This window comes from Cavia porcellus, unplaced genomic scaffold, assembly GCF_034190915.1.
Source record: "Cavia porcellus strain 051 isolate PalLab524CR breed Dunkin Hartley unplaced genomic scaffold, mCavPor4.1 scaffold_6, whole genome shotgun sequence".
Lineage (NCBI taxonomy): Eukaryota > Metazoa > Chordata > Mammalia > Rodentia > Caviidae > Cavia > Cavia porcellus.
In genome coordinates, this window is record NW_026947489.1 from 1,577,935 (window position 1) to 1,603,369 (window position 25,435).

At 41.4% G+C, this 25,435-nt stretch overlaps 1 protein-coding gene across 4 annotated transcripts in view; it reads left to right on the forward strand.

Moving 5' to 3' along the window:
- Zfand6 (zinc finger AN1-type containing 6) overlaps positions 1-25,435 on the forward strand; it is a 62,790-nt gene that overhangs the window by 16,715 nt on the left and 20,640 nt on the right. Inside the window, exon 1 of one of the 4 annotated variants that reach the window (XM_013152502.3) lies at positions 12,788-12,948. The exons of the other annotated variants lie outside the window; for them this stretch is intronic. The gene's annotated coding sequence lies outside the window, so the exon portion shown is untranslated. Of the gene's footprint in view, positions 1-12,787; positions 12,949-25,435 lie in introns of those variants that run through there. 4 annotated transcript variants of the gene reach the window in all.

Below are 25,435 nucleotides of genomic sequence, written 5' to 3' on the forward strand. Positions count from 1 at the left end.
TCAGTGTGAAGAGTGTGGGTTCAGTCCTCAGTACTGAGAGAGAGAGAGAGAAAGAGAGAGAAGCCCAAGGCCTTGTTGTATAACCCAGGCTGACTCCAAACTCCCCGTCTCAGGGAACCCTAGCACCCCTGCCTCCTGAGTAGCAGACCACAGGAGCACCCCACCACTTCCAGCTTCCAGAAAGTTTAAAATCATCACTCACTGGAACTTTGTGCCTGCTAAGCAACAATTCCCTTTGGCAGTAATTTCTGTGTTCCTGCTCCCCTGGTGCCAGGTAACCAACAAACTGTAAATTTGGCTATTCTTGGTGCTTAATGTAAATGGAGTGCTGCTTGCTTACTTCATAGTTGTCGCTGTGATTATCACATGAATTTTCTTCACCTCCTTCTTTTCTTCCATGATTTATAAATGTCTGAATCTTCTGTTCTTCCTAGATAAGAAAATTCTGTTTTCATGTGCTATAGGTCAGTGCCTTGCATTTAATATGGTAAATAGTAAAGCAGCCATTTAAATTCTAGTTAATTAAAGTTAAATGACATCTAAAATGGCCCGAGCTGCACTGCCTCCGCTTCAGGTGCTCAGAAGGTGCTGTGCTCAGTGACTCCCTCCTGGGCAGCGCGTGGGCCTCTCTGTTTGCAGCAGTGGCAGGGTCAGCCTTTCTTGCTGCTTTATGCGTAATGGGCCCGTGGGAATCCTGCCCTCTCGTGTGCCTGTCTCTCCACTTCCTCACCTCACACTTCTCTTTTTTTTTTCTGTTATTGGGAAATGAACTCACAACCTCATACTTGCCAGACAGGCACCGTGCCGCTGAGCTGTATCCCCGGCAAAAACCTGTATTTTACAGTTCTAGGATGGAGTGTTGTTTTTGTTTTTGTGCCGGGGATCGAACTCACGACCTGGCCAGGCAGGCGCCTCTGCCACTGCGCTGTATCCCCAGCCCGCTCGCCGTGCACTTCTCCCAGGCAGAGCGCCTGTGTTTTCTCCAGGCATCCTGTTTTCATGGCTCTTTCCGTCTTCACATACTCTGTTTGGCATGCTTTCCTCACGTCTTTCCGAGAGGTGTATTCAAAATGGACCACTTCTGTTCCTTTTTTACTAGTTACACAGCATTGTAATGGTTTAGCACACGTGCCGTTAGGCCTGAGGCTGTGAGGGCCTGAAGTGTGGGCGCAGGTGGCTTACCTTGTCTCCTCCCGAGTGCTAGCAGCACTTAGATACATGTTGAATTGGAATGTTGAGGTAGTTTTTCCTTCCAGCTGCTTATTGTGAGCCGATGATCACTTCTGTAGATGCCATGTCTTTGAAAATACTATAGGTTTCTCTTAATACTTACTGAGCTTTGCTGTCTAGTCCCTTTTCACCTAGTTTGGGGCCTAAAACTAACTTTTGAGCTACCCTTTGGGTGTTTTGAGATGAGGTCTTGCTGTGTAGTCAGGCTGGCCCTACACACTTGATCTTCCTGCCCCAGCCTCCTTGGTGCTGGGTTCCAGGAAGTGTCACCGCGGCCAGCTGTTCTTCTGGTCATCTGGAGCCTGGCCTTCCACTCCAGCCTATCGATGTTTATGCTTCAGGAGTGTCAGCGTGCAGACCGGTGTGCACATTCTGTGGAACTGTGGTGTGTGCCACGCGTTATTTACCCTGGAATCCTTCTGCTCATGCAGTGACCACTCTTAATAAAGTAATCCTTCCTTTTGAGAAAGCAGGTCACTCTAGCTTCGCTTCCTTGCTCATATTAATCCTGTTTGATGTTGCTTTGTGAGTGAGGTAACTTGTTTTTCTGTAATGACCGTTCCTCATTCAAATCGTGCCTCTCCGGGACTTGCTTTAGTTATGTAACTATGAAGTAGTGAAGTGAGAATTAGAACCTGATGCCCTCCTAGATGCCCGCATGTTTGTTTATCACAGTATTTGGCTCGGGGAAGTGCCCGTGACTGCAGCTCACGTGTCAGGTCTACATCTCTTTGCATCTTGAGATTGTGGCATGTTTAGGTGCATGGACATTGTGAGACAGATTCTCTCGGTTTAGATCCTTGTTTCATCACTGCTGTGGATTTAGTGTGTCCCCCAAATTAATTAAGTTGTCTTTTCAGTTTATAAGAAACATTTAGGTTACCTCTGTTGTTAACTAGTTAACTAAGTGATTTTTTTTTTTTTTTTTTTTTTTTTTTTTGGGAGGCAGGTTCTCATTGTATATTCTAGGCTGGCCTGGAACTCATAGTGTAGCCCAGGTTGGCCTTGAACTTACAGCGATCCTCCTGCCTCAGCTTCCCAAGTGCTGGAATTACAGGTGTATGCTAGCATACCCAGCTGATATTTGTACTGAAGAATGGGGTAAGGAGGAGGATACAGAGGAAGCGAAATTATGAAGGAGAAGAGAGGGTACTACAAGAATGCATGATGAATGTAGATGCTTAACAGCTGATTTGTGTATGATTGAACTCCATACCATATTTTATTTTAATAATTTTGATAGTTTTCATAGACTAAAAAATACCCCAGAAAGGAAATGTATTTTCAGGACCTTTTGTCCATTTAGATTAAGTGGGTAATCTTAAAATAATAAAATGCAAAAATATGAACATTTGGGAAAATGCGAGCATAGACATAACTTTGTCCTATGAAGGCAGACATTTCTGTACGTCGTACATATGCTTTCTCTGTGAGAGAGCTGCTTGGGAGAGAAAGGCTTACTCGGTCCCTTCTGTTAGTGCAGGAGAGTAGTGTGGACAGTGCTTTCCTGTGGATCGGGTCTCGCCCTCTGGGAGAAGCTGGGAGATTTCTCTCTGAAAGACTGTTTGTGTTTTCTCTCTCTAGCTGCTATGGCTTGCCTTTCAGTGTGGTACCAAAACTGGAGTGGGGCCAGTGACACTGGCTTTGTCCTTGAGATGTATGACAGACTTTTCTTCATAAATTGCATCTCTCTCGGTCTCAAGAAGTATATGTGTCATACATGCCTCAGTGAATGTGATATGCTGAAAACTGGAACTTCTTAAATGTCCCATAACTGAAAAGTATGTCAGGAGCCTGGTGCAGTGCTTGCCAAGAGGAAGCTTTCGGAAAAAGCAGTTCCTGCATGAAGACCAGCCATGTCTCTAAAGTGGCTGATTTCTTGGTCCTGTTATTCGTAGTTTTTTTTCTTCCTAGGTAATCATTGTAGTTCTTAGAGGTCCATTTTCATGGCCTGGCTATTTTGCTTATGAAATAGCTTCTGTTTGATGTTTGAGCCCTTTCTTCTGGAAAGAGGGTTTTTGAATAATGGGAGGTCTAAGTTTTCTTTATATGACTTTTGGTTTTCCTAACTACTTCTGGATTGCTGTAGGGGAAGAGATTCATACTGTGTTGATAGTTTTCTCTTCATCCAGCTCTTAGATTCAGCTTTTCTTCCCTTAAATAAGGCTGTCCTGATCATAGATACATTGTGACTCATGGTTACACTTGTCTGTTTCTTGGAAGATAGTTTATGTTCCTATTCTCCTTATAATATGAGTTTTGACGGAAACTTTTTTATTGTGCAATCTTGAAATTGGCAGTCTCTATGCTCTATTATATATATGCCAATGTCTCTGGCAATTCAGAACAAAGCATATAAAATGGACCATATAAAATTGGCCATCATCTGATCTATACTGTTCAAGATGTACCATCTTGGTAAATTCTCTGTATGTACTTTAATCTCTACTTCAAAGATTTATTTTGCCTGAGAATTTGAGTATTCATTATCAATTTGAATATTAATAGACTTATTTTCATTAGTGTTTTCCTAAAGGCGAAAGTGCTTGATCCCTCTCTTCCATCTACTTAGCACTGGCCATGCTTTCTTATGTCTAGCTAACAGAAGACATTTGCTAAAATTGCAAGTGTGGTTGTCCACAATTCACAGTGGAAAACAATTGGTTTTGGCAGATTTCGTTGGGGGGATGCATGTTTCAAAATTTCAAGTGATAGACAAGTTTAAAGTGTTGGCATTTTCCTGAAATAATCACTAAGCTTAGATTTCTGTGTGATCTTTCTTGTTGTTAAAGGAGATGAAGTTTATTTTAACTCACAGTTTGTAGAAGTTTCAGTTCAAAGTATGCTGTCTCCAGGCATTGTGACACAGCAGAGGCTGCATCATGGCAAAGAAACCGTCCCTGGCAAAGCAGGCAGGAGACAGCAAAGCCGCAAGGGCAGCAGAAGCGCCTGCCGGCCTTCCAGTCCCCCTGCCTCCCCAGGCAGAAGCCTGCTGGCTGGCCCCACCCACACCCGGGGTGGGTGGGGCTTCCTGCTGTCCTCACCAGAACTGCCAAATCCAATCCGTGGACTAATGTACTGCCCACACCCTGGCTCCAGCCAGCTCCAAAGAGCCCCACCTGTGAATACATGAGGCTTTGGGGGCACATCTAGACACAAGCCATAATATGTACAAACATTTAGGTCAGTGTTTCTTAAGGATCAAGAATATCTTTTAGAGGTGCATCTTCTGGTCTAACTGTAGTTGAGCTAAATTATTCTGAAGATACTGCCTTTACAGTAGTCTGAAGTCATTTTCTATTCCATTGTGTGTGTATATATATATTTAACTGTGTTCTGTGCTAAAAATAATATTTCCCATTGTGTATCTAAGAACTGTAGGGCCCTTGGAGCTCTCGAGTGAGCTTAGTCTTCAGAAGTTGGCTTATTAGTTATGGGGTAAACCAAGGAATTTGCAGCCTTCTGATGCTATTAGTCCTCAGCTCGAGGAAAAAGTGATCTAAAAGTTGTACTGCATAGAGAAATGGATGTTCAGTGATCTTTTCAGAAAAGTTCTAAGTTTTTGTTTGTTTGTTTGTTTGTTTCTTGTTACGGGGGATCAAACTCATGACCTCATTCTTGCCAGGCAGGCACTTGTGGCCCTGAGCTAAATCCTGGCCCAAGTTCTAAGTTTTTAAACTTGTTTATGTCTTGACATTTTGAGTCACACTCACCTTGGGCTGGTTCTAGCTGATGTAAACCAGGTCACTGGGACTAACTTCCCAGCAGCACGTTGAGACCCTGCTGGAACTGTTAGACTTCCTCCAGCAGGTTTAACAGTAATAAAAAAGGAGCTGTTAATTAGGGCCTATTGCTGGAGAAGTAGAAAAATGGATACTAGCTGGCTACATCAAATCATGGTTCCAGCAGTTTATTTTGTGGCTTTTATAACTACCTGTAGGAACAGAAGAGAAAAGCCTAATCTTGGAATGGCTGGTTTAGACTTGTCAAGCAGTTTACAGGTCAGGTCTCATTACTATAGAAACTTAAGTTATCAAGACGTTCTCTATGCAAGGTTGAATCCAGATCAGTAGAACAGTTGTGACTTGTTGCTTTGCAAAATGACCTATGGTATCATTAAATTTTTGAGAATATAATACAAATTAGGAAATCTTAAACAAGGAAGTCATCTGGCCACTGATTTTTAGATTGTTGATTAACCTACTGCTGACTATTTAATGAGTTGGAAAGAGGAAAGGAACTAATTTAGACTGGATTTGTCTGTCGGTGCTGTTGAAGCACTCCTTGATTGATCCTATAAGTCAAAAGTAGGAAAAACCTGGTCATTGATTTTTGCATAGGTGCTTGGATTCCCTGCAGTTGATATATAAGAGTTTGGGGGAAGTTGTGATGTGAATAAATGCAAGTATTCATCTATTATTAAATATTGAATGCCTTAAACACCTGTTCTAAGCAGGTATGCCAGAAACTTGAAATTCTGTACAGTGTTGACCAAGACAGCCGGGTCCTGAAATCTACTATTGTCAGAATGTGACGGGCTGAATTATGCTCTGAACCTGAGCGAGGTTCTCGAGTAGTGGAAATGCTTTTGTATTCACAGTTTTCTCCACGTGTATTTACCCCCTTCCAGCAGATATATTTTATCTGTGAGATAATTAGTTGCTAACTATCACCTAACTTTTTCAGCCTGAATATTACATTCTTCAAGTCTCCACCGTAGTAAGAAATGAGTGAATGTCTTTGTTGAAATATTTCATCTTGGCACTCCTGTTATTCCTGTAACACTGATAGAATCGTGAAAAGTTGCTTAAATTGAAAAAAACTGTAAAAAATAGGGGATTTTTAAACATTTCATTTTGTGGCAAACATATAAGAATATTTTAAATCAATTATATTTTCAATATAATTATAGTAGGAGTTTAGCTCAGTGATACAGTACTCAGCTAGTGTGCATGAGGATTTGTGTTGCATTCCCAGCACTATGTGTACATACGCACACACACACATACATACACATAATTTTAAATAATTTTTAGTTTTCTGAATAAATTTCTTGCTCTCACATTATCCAATTTAGGTTAATTTTTAAATCTTATATGTAAGTATTAGTTATTACACTTTTCTTCCTCTTCCCCCAGTTTATTAGTTTTGATTCTGGAATTATTCCTTTGTGTGTGTGTGTGTGTATATATATATATATATATATGTATATGTATCTGAAATTAGTTATTACATTTTTCAAGAGGACTTTTTTGGAGGCTACAGGAACAAAATTCAGGACTTGTGCTGGCCAGCAGGTGCTGCACCGCTGAGCCGTATCCCCGTCCCAAAGGGAAGGGTTTTTTAATGTGGACATTGCCAGGGAAGTTAAACATTTTAGGAACATGAATTATTTTGTGACAAATTTAGTGAGCGAGGAAGTTGCACCTGAGGTGTGGAGAAGCTGCTTTTCTGTTTGTGAAAGAGGGAACATGCAGAAGTGATCCTTAGTTGAAGGAATGAGCTGTGCTCTACTTATTGGAAAGGTGCAGTATCTTTTGTTAGACTGAAGTGAGTTCCTTAAGGTCAGTGTTATACTTTGAAGTCTAGCACCAGCTAATCATAGTCCGTAGAGCTTGAATGACTAGCTCCCACCCCAGCTTCAGAAGTTGGTGATGAGGTAGGCTTGATGGCACAGCTCTGGTATCTCTAGCGCAGGAGTTAGAGGCCAGCCTAAGCAGCATTGAGAGACCCTGTGTATTTTGTTTTTGGCGTTGGGAATCGAATTCAGGACCTTGGGCTTGCCAGGCAGGCACTTACCCCACTAAGCTAAATCCCCAGCCAAGACCCTGTGTTTAAAAGAAAAACGATGAGTGTGTGTGAGTTCTAATTCATGTTTTTTGCTTATTATAAATAATTATATGTTTAAAATACAATTCAGGTTCATCTTATTCAGAGTACCAAATCATTTTTAAGGGGTTGAAATGATATAAGAAGTAGATATAGGAGAGAGTAGAGGAGAGAAAGTTTGCTTCTCTGCTTGTACTAAGTTAGGATAATTATTTAGAAAATTAAGATACAAAAGAATCAAATAAAAATTACTTAGGGAAAGGGCAGCACTTACAGAACCTCTGACTCCTCAGTTGTGTGACTGTATCCCAAGCTTGGCTTTGGTACCGGGGCCTTGCCAGACCAGCGCTTGGCCGCTGTGCTGAACTCTGGGCCCTCATCTGAACTTTGTTACGTCTTCGCTGGCATTGGCTTAACTCCAAACAGTACTTTGAACTGAACTCACTGTCCTATTGCTCTGGCTTGCTTTATTTTTTAAAGTCGGCTTTATTGAGGTATTGCATAACATAAAGTTCACTGGTTTTGTGTGAATTTTGTTTTTAAAATGCTTGTATTAGTATGTCTGCAGTACCTAATGATTACATTCATCGTGGGGAGTTAATTCCTTTACTTCTTGCCATTCTCTCTTGCCTCTTCCTCTGTTGGTCCCCGTCCCATCTGCAAAACATGCGTCTTCCTGTTTGCTGTTGTGTGCAGTTTGAGTTACGAGGAGCACTGCGGATCCCTCCTCCACCACCACAGCCATGCTGTCAGTCATTCCCATGGCCCGGAGGGTGCCTTAGCGCCCCCCCATCTGTGGCCCCCGATCTGCCTGCTCTGGTACAGTCGTATTTTGGGGCACATTTCATAGAAGGGAAGTGATACAGCACGATCATTTGTTTCCTAGCACTGTCACCTAGAATAAGGACTTGGAGAGTCGCCTATAATGTGCTCATGGTATTCACTGCTGGTTTTTGCTGACTGGTGTTCCACTGTGTGATGCGTCATTGGTCTGTTCACCGTAAGTGTATTTGGGTTGTTTCAGTTCTTGGCTGTTAGAAATAATGTCACTATGAGCATTTAGTGCAAGTCTTGGTATGACTTGTATCAATATCAAGGAGTGAAAACTGCTGGTAGAGTTTATTTCTCTACTTTGGTAATAAAATTTAAAAACCTCTATTATACCAGAAGTTTAGCATTTTAGAACAAACTGCCACCTAGTCACCTTTATTCCTTATCTACTCCCTCCAAAAAGCTGTTCTCTTTCCCCTTAACTGGACCCCTCTCCTAAAGCGGTGTCTCTTATCTAAAACTTTAACCTGCAAGGCTGTGGTAGACTTCAGACAGGTGCTGGGAGGCTTGACTGTGATCCCACTTACTGCCCTCGTCCTTCTGTCTTGTGCTCTGTCTTACGCTTCAGAGCCTGTTTGCATTCCTTCCTGTACCACCTCCCTTCTCTATTTAAGTTAAGGTAAGCACAGAAAAAGCTACAGTTCCACGGCTGTAGTTTGTGATGTCATATGTTGGCGATTTGTATTTCAGCTTCATGACTGTGGATTTGACTGATTCAGTGAGTGCCTGTGAAATGAAATGAGCTATATTTTCTCTGTCTGTCTGTCTGTCTGTCTCTCTCTCTCTCTCTCTCTCTTTTTTTGGTCCGAGAGAGCGTCTTTCTAAACAGTTCACGCTGGCTCACTTTGTAGCCCAGGCTGTCTCAAACTTCTAGCAATCCTACAATCCTCCTGCCTCCCAAGTGCTGGGATCACAGTAGGCATGTGCCACCATGCCCCGTTTGGGCAGTATTTTCTGAGTCTTACCTAGATGTTATAATCACCTTGGCAGGTATACAATAAATGTCAATTCAAGAGTTCAGCTCCCCTCCCCCCACAAACACACATCCATATACGCGTCCTGTAGTTGAGTTTGGTATTTTGCATTTAAAACTGATTTAAGTGTCACATTTGAATTGGTCAGTTTTCATTCATACTGTGTGAGCTATTTTGACTTTTATTTCAGTGTCATCTCCCTAAAGCATTTAGGGAATTGGGAGTTTAAATATAGATCAGTGGGGGGAAAATTGGAAAGGCAGTAAAGAGGTCTGGCAGTGGTAGTGAATCATGATTGATTATAGCATCTTTTCCGGGTCCTGTGCGGTGAGGGTGAGCTTCCTCATCTTTACTGACACTGCAGTTTTGTGTCCAGTGTTGGTTGTATATGTTACTGATCGTTCGTTAGCTCTTGTTACGGATCTGTTTTGCTCATTATCATAACCAGAAGTTAACTTGATGTGGAAATTTTGGCAGGGAGATACTAGCTGCTGCATTCACAATTAAAGAAAAACGGTGTTCCAGGGGGAAAATTGGTGTGTTTAACAGGAGTGTGGTTTTGGGAAGGTTGCAATAGAATAATAACAAGGCTCAGAGCAGCAGTCACATTTGGTCATCAGTGCGATAGCACGTGTCGTTTTGTGCTCATATCTGATGTTTTAAAGCAGGCCGCTATTTCTTGTAACTCACTGAGTAAGTAATTATGAAGAGTAGATTGCTTTTCCATTGGCATCTGAGTGTGGCTGTAAGATGCGGTCTAGTTGTGTTAGGTATTCAGAATTCTTAGAATATCAGGTTCAAATATTTGTCTTTCAGGTTTTGTTATGGAATAATTTAAATTTATAGAAAGCTACAATGATTCGATAATTTCTATGTCTGCTTAACAAAGTTTTGTCTATTAATATTTTGTCCATTCAGAAAGTTAACACATTATTATGCTTTGAAAACTTTTCTCCCTCCTGTTTTTTGGTACCAGGGATTGAACTCACGACCTCACGCTTGCCAGGCAGGCGTACTTATGCCGCTGAGCTAAAGCCCCAGCCTCCTGGTTTTTTTAAAACTTTTAACACATTCAAGTTGCATGCTGTATCCCTTTATTACGTGGTACTTAATTCAGCTGTAGGTCCTGAGAACTTGTATGACTGAGTACATGACAGTTAGCAAGGTAAGGGCAGCTACCACTGATACTAATTGTCTAACATGCAGGCCACATTAAGGTTACACTGGCTTCCCAGTAACATTTTTCATAACTTCTTTCCAGATGAGTGTCCAGCCTAGAATCTTCATTGCATTTAGTTGTCACATCTCTTTATTGTCCTTTACTCATGAAAATTTGCCTAGTTTTTAATATTGACACTTTTGAAGACCATTTGTTTATAGGATCTCTCTCAATGTGGGTTCATCAGATGTGCTCAGGATTAAAGCTAGAAGATGTATTCTGGAGGGAGCGTTAGTGTTTGTGATGTGTTGCTTCTATGGCATCACCCCAGAGGTGCATTCCCCGTGTCTCATTACCAGTGATACCAAATTTATCTGCCGGCTATCATGATACCTGCCAGGGCCTTCCACTTAAGTTATTCTTCTTGTGATAATAAAATATTTGTGGGGAGATATTTTGAGACTTAATATATGTCAATCTTCGTAAAACTTTCACATATAAGGACTTTAACATTCCTTGACGGTTGTGCTGTGATGTTAGTGATGGTGACACTTAATCAGGGCTGGAAGAGGGAAGCTGTTCAGCTCCAGCCTTAGGCAGTGCTGAGCTGCACTGAAACGTGTCTGCAGAGACTTTTGTACATTGTTTTAAGCACTCTTGTGCCACATGAGGTAAGCATGCTCTTTTTTCTTTTTCAAAATATGTTCCCTTTTGTCCTTTTGCTAGGCTGCTTACTTCCATTACGATTTTTCGTAGATGATATCCCTGAATTTGTAACTATCCTTTTGGGTTCTTGATGACACTTATTTATCAGTATAATACTTAACATACAATCCAACTCAAATACTAACTCAGATATTGGTTTGATCTATCAATGCAATAATAGATGACTATTTCTCTGTATCCTACCAGTACCCCCAGATTTTGGGGGCAAATAGATCTGATCTCAAGTCCCAGCTCTGTCACTTACTCGCTCTGTGATCAGGAACAAATCCTAACATCTCTGAATCTCAGTTCCATAGTCTGGGAGTTGGTAGCAGCAGCATCTACGTTTTAGGTGGAGTGAAATTTAAGTGTGCATATAATGGAAAACTTAATCTATGTGAAAGGTAATCAAGTTACAGCTTTTTATGAGCTTTTGCATTTCTTAAATCTTTGTTTACCTCCATATATATGTATGTGTCGTATAAGTAGATGATAAAGGAATATTTGTAGAGTTTTATAAACAAAAGGGTTTTTTTGGTTTTTGCTTTTGTTTTGGGGTTTTTTGTCTTTTGGGCCAGGGTTTCTGTTGTGCATTCAGGCTGGCTAGAACCCCGTGACCCTGCCGCCGCAGCCTTGAGCAGTGGCTGGGATTGCGGCGTGCGTCATCACACCCGCCCTGACGGTCGTTTCTTACAGCACTTAGCACATGTGCAGTATGTTAGCATTAAATTACACTTTTAAGTTAATGAAATTGGAGTGGCTGGTGTTACTTTTTTTGGTGTTTTAAACCCTATTGCTATTTGTAAATGATACATTTACTATGTTCATGAAATCTTGAGTTTTCTCTAAAATTTATATAGAAATTGAGGACAATAAAAATAATATGCATTGAAGCCAGTCTACATACATGTAGGGAAGAAGTAGTTAACCTGAGTTTTCTAGGACATTTTACATCTACACATATACACATTCCTATACATATTTTGTCTAATGTTTACTTATTATTGTAGGAAAAAAAATCAAGTGAAAAAGAAAACCATTGAAACGTCTAAGTTTAACGTCTCCTTGTATGTGGTTTTTGGTGCAATTATGCATTAAAGTTCACACATCGTAATACTGCTAAATATTACTTAAAGTGTAGATTGGGTAGACAGAACTATTAATAATTATGAAAATTTTAACTAGTATTTCATTTTTATATAGAGTGTATCTTTCTAAAAATTATTTGCTGTGTAATACAGGCTGTTTTTAAACTGAAGATCCTCTTGCCTTAGCCTCTCAAATGCGGGATTGCAGGTGTGTACTACCATGCCAGACTTGAATTCTTTACATTTATTAAAATCTTTTTTGTTGTCTATTTCTGCAGAGAAAAAGGTCATTATGACTGCTTATAATATATATTTTCAGTGGAATGGAGAAATGATGATATTTATCATGTAGTAGTTTACTGTCTGATTTATAAAACTTCTGGACTTCTGTGTTTTGTTCTGAAAATGTGAGTAGGGTAAAATATTTCTTATGGAAAGGCAGTCTTTTTTTCCCCCAGAGAGACCTTCTACCAGTTGGTTAACCTTGAGGCAGTGAAGGTACTGTAGAAATTGAACTTGCCGGGGAAGGTGCTACAAGCTTTCGTGCTAAATGCAACAGGACCAGACTCTCCTAATTCCTAGTCAAAAGCTAGCGCAGGATTGTGTTTGAGATTCTCAGGGCTCTGCAGTATTTGTAACAGTGTTCTTGTTTGCTTGTTGATTAGCTTACCTTTAGGAAAACTGAAAAGCACCTACTTTTATTTACTTTGGGTATAAGTGATTATAAAGTTCTCTTTGTTTACCTGGCTGGTGGTTTGGTTAAAATAAAACACATAGGTTAAGGGTGTATATCTTACTTTTTTACCTTAGTGTCAAAAACAAAATGATAGGATTTTTTTATTTCTTAATTTTACTTCAGTATCCCGTTTAAGTAGCTATAATAGAGCATGCCTTACAATTTGAGCTGATTAAAATGTGGCACATAATAAGTTTTAACTGTCTCAACTGTTTTCATGTTAAATGTGTTACAGGAATGAATCTGAAGTCTGCTGCAGTAAAACACTGAAGGCTTTAAAATGTTTTCTTGCATAAAACTCAAAGTTTAAGTAGCTGCTTATGAGGATAGGGAAGGCAGGAAGCTAATGTCTGTCTCAAGATACAGGACAGCTGTTTGCTCATCAACCTGCACTGTGTGAGTAGAGACCCTCAGCCCGTCACCCTGTGCCACTGGACGCGGAACTTGATTATTTTAAAGTCTAAAGTGCTTACAGATACACCTAGGTCGGCATTATTGACATTACTTAGGACTTGTACGTTTTTGTTTTTGTTTTCTGGTGGATGGGATGTTGAGGGTTTAGTGGGTGGTGGGTTTTTATAAAATGTTTTCATGTAGTGATCCTGACAGTGGATGTCATTAAGCACCACGTACCTTTTTTCAGATATTCTAAGCATTGGAATCTGCATTACTATTTTTCTTGTGGATGGAAGATTATATTTCAGATTGCAGTTTATCTTTAGTTAACTTCAGCCCATTAAAATGAATATTTTCATCAACCATAAAAATTTATTTTAGTAAAGTGATGTTTGCTATTAATGTAGAAGATTGTTCCTGGAAATAAATTTTTAATTTCATCAGTGAGAGTATTTACTTCAAAATAAGGGAACTGTAGTGGACATGTTTTAAACTTGCCAGTTTAGTTCAGTTTAGTTTTGTTGTGTTTTGAGGGGGGTACTGGGAATCGAACTCAGAACTTCATGCTTGCCAGGCAGGTACTGTGCCACTGAGCTGAATCCCCAGCCCTGCCACTTTTATTTTTAGTAGTCCTTTGATAATATACATCCCTGTTGAAGAAAAACAATCCCCTCCCACCTTTTCCCCCCTCTTATTAAAGGTTATCACCTCAAGAATCCATTTGGGGGGGCTGGGGATTTAGCTCAGCGGCATAAGCGCCTGCCTTACAAGCAGGCAGTCGTGAGTTCAATCCCTGGTACCGGTAAAAAGGAAAAAAAGGCAAAAAAAAAAACAGTCAGGGGCTGGGGATTTAGCTCAGCGGCATAAGCGCCTGCCTTTTAAGCAGGCAGTCGTGAGTTCAATCCCCTGGTACTGATAAAAAGAAAAAAGACAAAAAAAAAAAAAAAAGAATCCATTTGGGAAGGTGTCTTTTTGTTTCTTCTACTTTATTCATATTTTTCCTTCAAAGACTTTAAAAATGAGAGTCTAAACTAGATGCCATTTTCCTTTAAAATAGTATGCATGGTTTATACTGATGGGATCGTTAAAATGTAAGACATTGCATTAAGCAGGATGTTGAGAATGTAGATAAAATTTATAACATTTTGTTAACTGCTAGTGAGGCGTAGGCTAAGAAGGATGTTACTTGCTTGGGTGGTGTATCTACGTAAGACGAACTTACTCTGATTAATACCACAAATGTGTTGTCTAAGGGAATAATTGAAATGGGTCATCTTTAGAACCAGTGAATGAGAAGCCAGAAAGCAGATGAAGAATGCACATTGAATATGGGTAGTCTCATGGAAGTGGTCAAAGGGTGGATGGTAGAAATGAGGAAAATGTATGTTAGCTGCATTCAAAAGTAGTGAAAAACCCCAAAGTTCTGTTTTTTTCTTTCTGTGTCGGTCAGTAGACGTATAGTGCTGTCAGAACTTCAGAGGTTATCTGGTTCCTAATCTTTTACAATCTGTTTGCTTAACGATGGCAAACCTTACTTTAATGAGGTTTTAAGATCTATAATGGGAGGTCTAACTCCCAAGTCACAGCATTTGACGTTTCAGTTTTAAATCCAAGTCTAGAAATGGATGTATTCCTGAATACATATGAGTTACCAAAGCTGAACCAAGAAGACGTAAGAACCCTATAAATGCGGTCTCACGTCATGAGATTGAAGAAATAATGAGAAACCTATTAACTGAGAAAAGCCCAATAATGATGAATTCACTGCCAAATCCGTTTTGTTGTTTTTTGTTACGAAGGATCGAACTCACAGTCTCACACTTGCCAAGCAGGCGCTTGTGCACTGCTAAATTCTTGAAGGACTTAATAGACTCTCTGATGGCAACCAGGACTCCTCAAGCCTTTAATAAAATTGAAAGAGAAGAAATATTGGCTAAGTTGTCCTGGAAGATAGATTTAACCTGATGATTCCAAAAGTGGAAAAGGACTAGGGTGAGCCGGGGGGACGTGAGAACTACATGTCACTCACTCTCTTAATGAACACTGGTACAAAAATCCAGATACTGGAAAACAAGATACAACAAATTATCAAGAAGATCACATATGATCAAGTAGAATTCACCCTAGGGATGCAGGAGTAACTTACTATACCAGATCAATAAATGTAATACATCATGTAATGGTTAAAAATTCCACCTTTAATTTGGTGTTCCTATTTTGTTTACAATATTTGTTCCTTTCTTTTTGGGGGCGGGAGGTACTGGGAATCAGACTCAGGGCCTTGTGTTTGTCAGGCAGACACTATGCTGCTGAGCTATATCCCCAGCCCTGTTTACACTAGTCCAGCAGTACCCCTTTTTATAAATCAGTGTCAGAAATAAAGGTGAAAGAAGGTTTTGGGATGTACGAGTGAAACTTTGATTTTACAGATTAGGCAGGATACAACAGAAAGAAGAGAAGCTTTTACACTTACAGAGCATTTGGGGGAAAGTTATATGATGCTAAGTTGGTCCTAAGTTTGATTTTCTCCTTTATCTGTCTGAGGTCATTCTCTGTGTTCTGTATTGCTCTTCTACCAAGGGCGTAAAGGAAAGTGCTAATAACAAGTCAATTAGTTCTACTGGGTGGAAAGTACATGTAGGAGGGTGCGAGGACCGTGAGGACACCGTGCTGCTCCTTCCCCTCCGTCCTCCTGCCCTTTATGTTATCGAAGAAGCTGGGCTTCTCGTGGATGGACCCGCTCGGACATAACTGTACCTAGATGTAAAAGCGGGTTTAGCTTCTTAGTTGCAGGTGTATTATGAAGTGTGGTTAAGATGGAGTTCCTGGGCAATGTGAAGCCCGCAGCATGAGTTGAGTAATAGGCTGTGGAGTCAGGCTGCCCGGTGCCACATCCTGGGTGTCCCTTTTAATAGTCGGGTGATATTGGCTGAATTACTTAAAACATTGTATGCCTTGGTCATCTAATTTGTAAAATAGAGGAATAATTTGCTGATAGGGTTGTTGTAAGATTAAGTTGTCAAAATATACAAACTCATAATTTTTATTATTAAATTTGTCTCTCCTTTGAGGAGGAATACTAAAGAGCATATTATAAATCCTCAGTGGGATAGATTTTTTTGATACTCAGAATCCTGCTCAGCGTCTAATACCTGCCAAGTGACCATTCTATCACTGACCTACATCCATGGCTGTACAGTAATAGATTTTGAGGCTTTCGGATTGAGAATTTGGAAATCGCAAATTCTTTGTATCAGTTAAAGTGTGGTAAGAAACATCCCCAGCATAGCAGCAGAGAAGTCTTCACTCCCCCAGCTTCCTGTTCTCCTCCTCAGTAGCCACATGCAGATCAGTGGCTGCGGAGCTGCTGTGGATCATGAGACGCACTAGGTAATGTGACATTCATTGGTGACACAGCTCTGCTTGACTGGCCGTGTGTCAGCTGTAACTCCATTAAGGAAAATGAAAAAGAAGCAGAAATACTTCTTTAGAACTCTTGGTTAGGTATATTTTCTCTAGGTTTTAGTAAAGTTATTTTTAGGCTAGTTACAAAACTTTTATAATTTTTTTAAAGGAGGTATTGATAGTTTAGTCAAGTATATTGCAAGTATTGAGGTCTATCATTTACTATTTTGGGGATCAAAGTAAGCTATTTGCTTTTTGGAAAAAGGCAGGTTGTTAAAAAGATTTGAGGGAAATCATATGGAAGTAAATTGTCAGTGTCTTCTCACCCCCAGCCCCTGACCTCAGCAGCTTATCTGGGCGGCATTGCCCCAGTCTAGTTAGCTTGTCTGGAGAAGGCTATTCCTGACTCCACAGGCTAGCCAGAGCTGACAGCTTAGGTGGTACAGATTGTGTTAGGAAAGAATGCCACCACGGAGGCAGTGATGGCATGTGCAACTCGTCCTTCTTTATGTGATGAGAAGGGGGTATGTGTCTGGCTGGACACTGTGGCACATGCCTGTGATTTAGGAGGCTGAGGCAAGAGGATTACAAGTTTGAGGCCAGCCTGGGCAACTTAGTGAGGCCCCATCTCAGAATTGTTTTTACAAAAAGGACCGAGATTTAGGTTAGTAGAGTATTTGCAAGGCCCTCCCCAGTCCCCCCTCGCCCCACCAAAAGAAAGAATGTGTGTTGGCAGTGATGCGACCTCTCTGTCGGAGTGCCAGTGAGGCCTGCATGGGATAATCCACGTAAGTGCTGCTACAGGGCCCTGAATAATGATGCAGTGATACCCTGAATACTTTCAGGGCTTCCTATGCATATCTAGCTGTGTGGTTACCCAATTAGGGCTTTAATTTAGGGAAAAGGTTTTTAGAGACTTTTGTAGGAGAGTTTTGGTGACCCATAGCTCTTCAGAGTATCTCAGCTCTGGGGTGGGGCAGCTGCCTCACTGGCCCAGTGGTCCTGTTATGTTCTCAGGGGTTTCTGGCAGTACCTTACCCGTCTTTGATTGGCTGACTGTTAATTCTGAGGGGTTTGGTTCATTCAGGGACTTAGAGTTTTCCAGTTTTCAACCATTCGAATTCAAATGACATCTTTGACCGGAAGCAGGTGTATAAAAACTGCAGAAAGAGGACTTGCTTTGGCAGCACAGATACTAAAATACATCAAAAAGAAACTATTGCATTTGAAATAGACCCAATCTACCTGGTCATTTTTTCTCTCCTTACCCCTTACCATGTACCTCAGCAATCCTTGATAGAACAAAAACGCTTAGGAGAAATACACTTTTGGGTCTCCAGTGATGAACGTAAGTTTGTTTGCATATCCTAGATACCTTAAAATTTTCTTTCTTAATTCTGGCTCTTCGTAGGCTGGCTATTAGCTAGAGTTGACCATAATGCTATTGTTTTGTATGAAAAAGTGGAGCCAAAAAACGTCAGAAACTTGGCTTTTACTTTATAGATCTTAATAACCATATCACATTACAAGTGTGAGGCCAGCCTGGACGGCTCGGTGAGGCCCTGTCTCATAATTTTAAAATAAAGGACTGGGGAGATAGCTATGTGGTAAAGACTGTAAAATGGGTGCTCTTATGTTATCTGGATCAAGATTTAATTGTCCTTCCCCTGAGAAAGTAGTTTTACTTTTCTATAGAATATTGTGCCCCATAATTTTAATTCCTTTGTTAGTGGTTAGGAGAAATAAAGTCAACTGAATATCTTCTGCTGGTAATTAGCATGTAGACCCTTATGGCCATAAAACAGCACTTCGCTAACTGACGATGTTTGTGATTACTTAATTTCTCCTACCATTTTCCCTGAGACTCCTGCTTTTACCTCCTTAATGTTCTCACGCAGTGTGCATTTTTAAGGTCACCTTGAGCGGTTTTCAGAGCAGTACAAATTATATCTGAGAAGAATGTAGTGAAGAGCACGCGTTCAGCCCTCCTTCCCCTTGCTGCTGGTTTAAATTGAGACTCCTTAGCATGATGCTGCGCTTACGTCATGCAGCCTCAGTCTCTTTCCTTTCTGAGACAAGGGCTGACTGCGCAGTGCAGCCAGCCTCGCACTGCACCTCGCTCTCGTCCTGCCTCAGCCTCCTAAGGGCTGGCATCGCAGGTGTGCGCCGCGGTGCCTGACTCTCCAGCTCTCGCAGTACCCTTTCCCACCGCTTTACGTCCACACACACAGAATCCTCTTTCAGTAAACTACATGGACACCACACAGCGATGACAAGGACACACTTGGCAAGACGAGCTGCTGAAGGGGCTGGGGATTTAGCTCAGCGGCATACGCACCTGCCTTGCAAGCAGGCGGTCGTGAGTTCGATCCCGGTACCGATAAAAAGATAATAAGACGAGCTGCTGAGTGACTTTGCAACTGGGCGCACGGAGCATACTCAGTGTGAACGAGACAGCTCTGACTGCAGACTGTGTGACCTTATGGGACGTCTGTCGTACATGGAGTTGGTTACTGACCAAAATGTCATTGTGTGACGCTTGGGGCAGTCGGGTTAGAAGGATAATTTTGCACTTTTAACTCCTGAGTGTAAGCATTTAGAATTATCTTTGGCAGATAACTAGAATAATTGGTACATCATTTTATAGACATTTGAAGAGGGGATTCTAGAAATTATTTCCTGGCACTTGTAATCATGACATTGTGATTGTCTCAGGCAGAAGTGAGGGATTTTCAGAGAGAGAGCGTGCCAGGCACGCGATCACTGCTAATGTGGCCAGAAGGCCTTCGCGTGCCTGCATGTGGTGAGCCATGTGAAATTCGGAGTCTGGGGCTTATGACCGCGGTTGCTGTTACACACCTGGCAGATCGCAGTCCTCGCTGTCGTCATAAACTGCGTGTATCTGGCTTAAATAAGCCGTCTGGTTCTGAACCGTGCTGTTGCTGTTAATGCATTATGGTTTAGTCGTGTCCCATCGGAGCTTCCACAGTGGCTTGTGAGTCCACTGAGGAACTTGAGGCTGACGGTTGATTGAAGTTGGAAGGGGCAGCATCAGAACCTCTAGGATTAAATGAGCCCCTTGTTCTGCTCACTGTGGCATACCGTGTATCAGGTTGCCGTGTGTGTAGGGCAGTGTAAGCGTTCGTAGTTTTGCCTCTTTTCAAACTGTTACTCATCTCACCTAGGGAGTAGTGGGGTATGTATTCGTTTGTTTCTCTTGGTGGTGGTACTGGAGTTGCACCTAGGACCTACACGCTGAGTTACATCCCCTGCACACATGCCGCCCTGTTGTGAGACATCTTACCAAGTTGCCCAGACAGAGATTGAATTTGTGATCCTCCTGTCTCAGCCTCCCAAAGTGCTAGGATTACAGGCGTGCATCATCACACCTGACTCTAGATTTACTCTTTTTTTTCAATTTGGAGCCAGGATTTGGTAGAGTTCCTAAGTTGCCCAACTGGGCTAGAATTTGTGATCATCCTGCCTTAGCCTTCCCAAGTGCTGGAGTTACAGGCATGTGCCATAATTGGTATGCTTTTTGGTAAAATATAAATCACCATCTGGGATATTTTGCCATCAAACATGATGTCATTTTTAAATACTCCTATGAAGTTAAAGTGGTGCATTTCAAACCTCTGTGGGTTGGTACTTTTTACATTTTGGGGTTTTTATTTTTGTGGCTGATTGTGAATTTGGAGTTCAATGCAGTGTCTGCAGACCTGTGAAAGTCATTGTTTTTGTTTTTTAGCTGGGATTGAACTCAGGGCCTTGGCATGTTAAACATCTACTCTACCCCTGAGCTACCCCGCTATCCCATACATTGATCATTGAGAGCAAAACCATGTCTCATAAACTGAGTCTTCTGTGGGACCTCATGGAGCAGTAAGCACCACAAGTGATTATGGTGGGACATGCTTGAACAAAGAGCAGCGACAGAGGAAGGTAAACCAGCTGATAGTCACGGGATGTCACAGTGTTTTTTCTGATATTTCTAACCAGCACCGTTTTAAAATTATCAATTTATTTTTCCATTTGAGTACTCCCTGTGTGCCTGTTATTGATCCTGTAGCAGGAATTGTCTGACCTGTGGCTCACAAAGCAGTCTTTTTAGTCCCCTCTTAATTATAGATAGATGCTCTGCTGTAATCTCCTTCTCTGGCAGCTCCTCTGTGCTTTTTTTTTTACTGCTGAGGTGGAACTGAGTTGTTTTGACCAAAAACTTAAAATGCGTATATTCTTCTAGAGGCATGTTTGCTGACCCTGACCTAGGGTCTATGAATGGAACTCTGGAAAAAGAGATAATTGTTCTCTTTTTGTGTTTAATTTGGGTTTTCTCTTTTATGTTATAGTCTCTGAAATCTACAATTTTTTATTTATTATTCATATTTCACATCATGTTGAAAGATGACTTGATCTCATAAAGAACTGACTTGCTCTTTACTAAACTCTGAATTTGTTTTTGGTGGCGGGAGTGGTACGAAGGATCAAACTTACGACCTCACGCTTGCCAGGCAGGTGCTTGTGTTGCTGAGCTATAACCCTGGCCCTGTAGTGCTGAATTAGTTTAGGAATCTGTTTTCACTGTAGGCCTTTGCTCAACAATGGGAGACTAAGTAGCTATGTGACTAGATTCTGTCAAAAAATAAACCTCAATTCATGGTATATGGATAGAAAGCCAGAATGAAGAAAGCTTTACTATGAATTGTCAGCACCCCAAAATAGGCTAAAGAAGAATGCAGTGAAGTATATTCAGTACAAAGATTTAATAAAATTAATAACTTCGTTCCTGCAAGAATATTCCTAAGTGAACCCCCCCGCCCCCCCACCCCCGCTTTTGCGACAGTGAGTCTGTTGCTAAAGAATTTGACTACTAGTAAAGGTAATGCCCTGCCTTTTTCAGTCAAGGCCCTGTTCTACCTTCTCGCATGTATGCTGCCAGTGCACATGTCAAACAGGTTCTTGGTATTATAAAAATATTTTTGACCCTCTGACCCCTGGAAGGATTTTAGGGAATTCTCATGAATCCACAGATACGCCTTGCGCACTTCTGATTCAGGGATTAAGCTAGCCAGATGCTGTGGGCGCTAGCTCCTCCACTTTTGTTAAGCAATTTATTAACCTCTCCATGCCTCAGTTTCTTATCTGGTAATGACAGTACCAGTTTCACAGGATCATTATAAGGATTAAAGCAGTTGGTGTATATAAAATATTACACCAGCGCTTGGCACGTAAAACACGACATACTGTTAAATCAGTAGTCAAGCCAGTCATTTATATAAAGTATATAAACTTAGACAAAGTATGTAAGTTTCAAGAAAGGGGAGAGATTTAAATTTTGAGAAAGAACATTAAATGGAAGGAATTAGAGAGAGACAGTCATTTACAAATGTTGGACATTAAGTTGTGATTGCATTAGAGGAAGAAGAGCTTTCTAATAAGGGTTTAGGCAGCGAGTGAAACCTAGAGAGCCTGCATGGTTGGATAGGTGCATGTAAACCTTGGCTGTGTGGCTTCTTTAACCTTGAAGGTTAAAGAAGAGGAAATACAGGCTTATGCATTGGATCTGGTACACCACTGATCTTATTTTATGTTAGTATCTTTCTGTTTTTAAAGAAAATTTAATATCCATGAATGTGGAGCCATTGGGGATTTTGTGGAAAGAATATTTGGTGGCCTTGAGCAGGTAAAAGCTATGTCATTCTTTAAGGTAAGTGACACAGAACCAAGGTTAGTTTTGAGGACATGAAATTGACCAAAACTTAATTTTTATGTGGAACATGCTGACTTAGACAGATTTCTAGGTGGACTGAATTAGAAAAGGTCCCCAAAATCATGGAGGCTAGGTATCTTTGTTGAGGTCCAAGCTGTAGTAACCCTACTTGCAGACCCTGAAGAAGACCCCGGTCTCTCCACAAATAGCAAATTCAGTTACTTTAAAAAGCAAACTCAGTCTCTTTGAGTGGATATTGTGTACTTTCTTGCTTTGGAATAAATACCTGGCCGCTAGGCACAGAGTGCTGGCAAAGTATCAGGGCAGTTTTATAGAGTGAACAAATCATGGGAATCTGCAAGCGTTATTTTATGCATCAGTAAAGAAATGCAAAGCATCCCACTTTTACGGAGGTCGCACCTTCCAGGGAAGACAGACAAAACAGATGTGGTTTAATAGTCAGTTAAGCCTGGGGTAAAGAAAGGCGTTGATGAGAACAGCACTGGGGCGAACAATAAAGGATGCCAGCGGCAAGTTTAAGTGGGGCAATAAAGGAAGGTCTCCCTGAAAAGGTGACATTGAGCAAAGATGTCTGGGAGGCCAGGGAGAATGGTCACAGGGCTTGGGAGAGCAACGGCATAGTGAGTAGACAGGCTTTGAGACCAGAGCAGCCCTGCAGCCCTGCAGCCCTGGCAGGGAGGGCTGATAGAGGAGGTCAGGCAACATGGCACCAGCTCACAAGAGCAAGGAGCGGCTTGCGCTCCTTGTGTGTTGGGAGCCAGTGGAGGATTTTGACTAAGCAGCCGGTTTGAGTCACGGAGACCAGCCAGGATCACTGGCCGCCCGGTGAACACAGACCGTCAGCAGGGCAAGAAACAGAGGCAGAGACACAAGTACCAGGAATTCTGTTAGCAGTTGGTTCATAACAGATCATACCAGAATCTAGTGGCATTTGCAGGTTTTGAAACCTGCTTACTTACCAGTAGTATTTGTGGGGCTGAACCCAGGGCCTCACACATGCCAGGCAAGGCCCCTGCCTCTGAGCCCCCGCTTGTTTGTTATTGTTTAACGTTCATCATTTCCCATAGTTTCTGTCAGGGAAATAGACACAGCTGAGCTGTGTGCCCTTGGCTAAGGGTCTCTAATGTAGTCCCAGTCCGGATGTCAGCCAGGGCTGCCACCAGAGGAAGGACTTGGCTGGGCTGGAGTCTGCTGCCCCGCTCCCTGTTTGTCTCGTGGCATATCCTCAAGACCTGGCAGCCAGCTTTCCCAGAATGAGTTACCAAGAAGAGGAAGTAAAGCAGAGCCATGTTGCCTGTTCCAAGCTAGGCTCGTGAGTGGCAGACTGTCACATCCACCACTTTCCGACGGTCTCCCACGCCAGCATTCCTGCTGCCGGAGGGACCCGCACGTGGCCTGAGCACCAGGAGGCACAGAGAACCTTTGGGGAGCATCTTGGAGGCTGGCAGTAAGCAAACAGAAAGTGATATTTCAAAATAAGATACCAATTAGAGAAGATTTTAAATATCTGGGGATAGTAAGAGATATGCGGGACCTCTTCAGTGAGTACTGTAAATCAGCATTACTGAGAACCTCAATAATTTGAAGTATATACAATGTGTATTCCAGTATAGAGTCAATGCAACTTTATTTTATTTTTTTGGTACCAAGAATTGACCTTGCCCTTGGCAGGCCGGCGTTTATTCGGCTGAGCCATATCCCCGACCCTCAGTATAATTTTAAATCAATATATACTACTTATTGGTTAAGTAAAAATTGATGAATCTAAAATTCGTATGAAAATGCAAAAAGACAAGAATAACTAATGAAATAGGAGGAGGAATATCCAAATCTCATGCCAGTTATTGTTAGCTGATGAAATTCATTTCCTAATAATTGATTCTGATATTCCTGAGGATATTAAGCTGTAACAGGGTGGACTGACAGGTCATTGAAACAGGGCTGAGAGCTATACATGCATAGCAGATGTGGGGAAAGACAAGAGTATATTACAGCAGGTAGTGTTTGGGGTTACCTAGGTATCCACATGGGAAAAACCGAATACCTATCTCATTCTCAGCTGTTCAGGAACCTAAGGCGGGAGGATCACAAGTTTGAGATTCCACCTGGGCAGTGTAGCTAGACCCTGTCTTAAAATAAAAACAGAAAGGTCTGGGAATATTGGCGTTGCAGTAGGCAAAAGTGTATTAAATAATATCTAAAAAGCTCTAACTATAAAAAGAAACACTTTTAAAAATTCGTATTTAGGGCCGGGGATTTAGCTCAGCAGCATAAGAGCCTGCCTTGCAATCACAAGGTCTTGAGTTCGATCCCCAGTACCAAAAAAATTCATATTTAGATGAATTTTGATGTAAGGCACCACTGAAAATGGAAAGCTAGCCACAGAGTGGAAGACATAACAAGCAAAACGGAATCAAACAAAACATGCACAGAAAGTTTAAACTGGCAGTTAGGAAAAGGATGCTCGATAAGCTGTATTAATCTTAATGGCAGTGAAAATTAAAAGGCCACCCCCGAGGTGTCTACCGTATACCCACAAGAGTATTTAGACTAAAAAGGCAAATGCATTCGTTTCTTAGGGCTTCTGTAACAAGCTGGGTGGCTCAAATGCAAGGACATGACGTCTTGATTTTGGAGGCCAGAATTCAAAAATCAAGGTGTTACTCTATGTCTTACCTCAAAACACGTTTTGCCTCTTCCTTCGGGACACACCTCCCTTGGGTAATCGAGGGATGAAATCTTCCTAAAATACTTAATTTAGTTACGTTTCTTGCTGCGTGAAGTACGTAAAGGTACTTCCCGGTGCTATCAAGTCATTCTTCCTCTCTAATTGCTTTATGGACTTTGTTGTATTTTTGTTAACCCCGCAAAGAAACTAGCGTGTGAGCAAAATGTATGTTTCCTCTCCTCTGTAATGTGTATTACTCTCACGTTAGAGACCTGGTGCTTAGGACTCGGAAATTACTGTGTGCCACCAGGAAATACAGTTTCACATACGGTGTTAGTTGGGTATTCCTCTTTGCATCAGTTATCACTAATATTTATTATAAACTGTACTTTGCTGTCTTCTAGGATCTCCATTTCATACAGTTCCAAAGAAAGCCAATTCTGAGTGTTTAGTTTTCCAGTGATTTAAAAAAAGGGCAAAGGTAGGAGAAGCTTTTCTTATCACTTTGGGCTGCAGTACTAGTTTAGATTTTAATTTACATTCTTACATAAGTCACTATTCTATGGGTAATTTTTCCTGCTTTTGAAATTAATAGTTGAGATCCCAAACTAAGAAGACAAAGCTGTTAATGTGGGAATTAAATATCAGAATAATCAAGTAACCAATAGTGAAAGTGGGTGGAG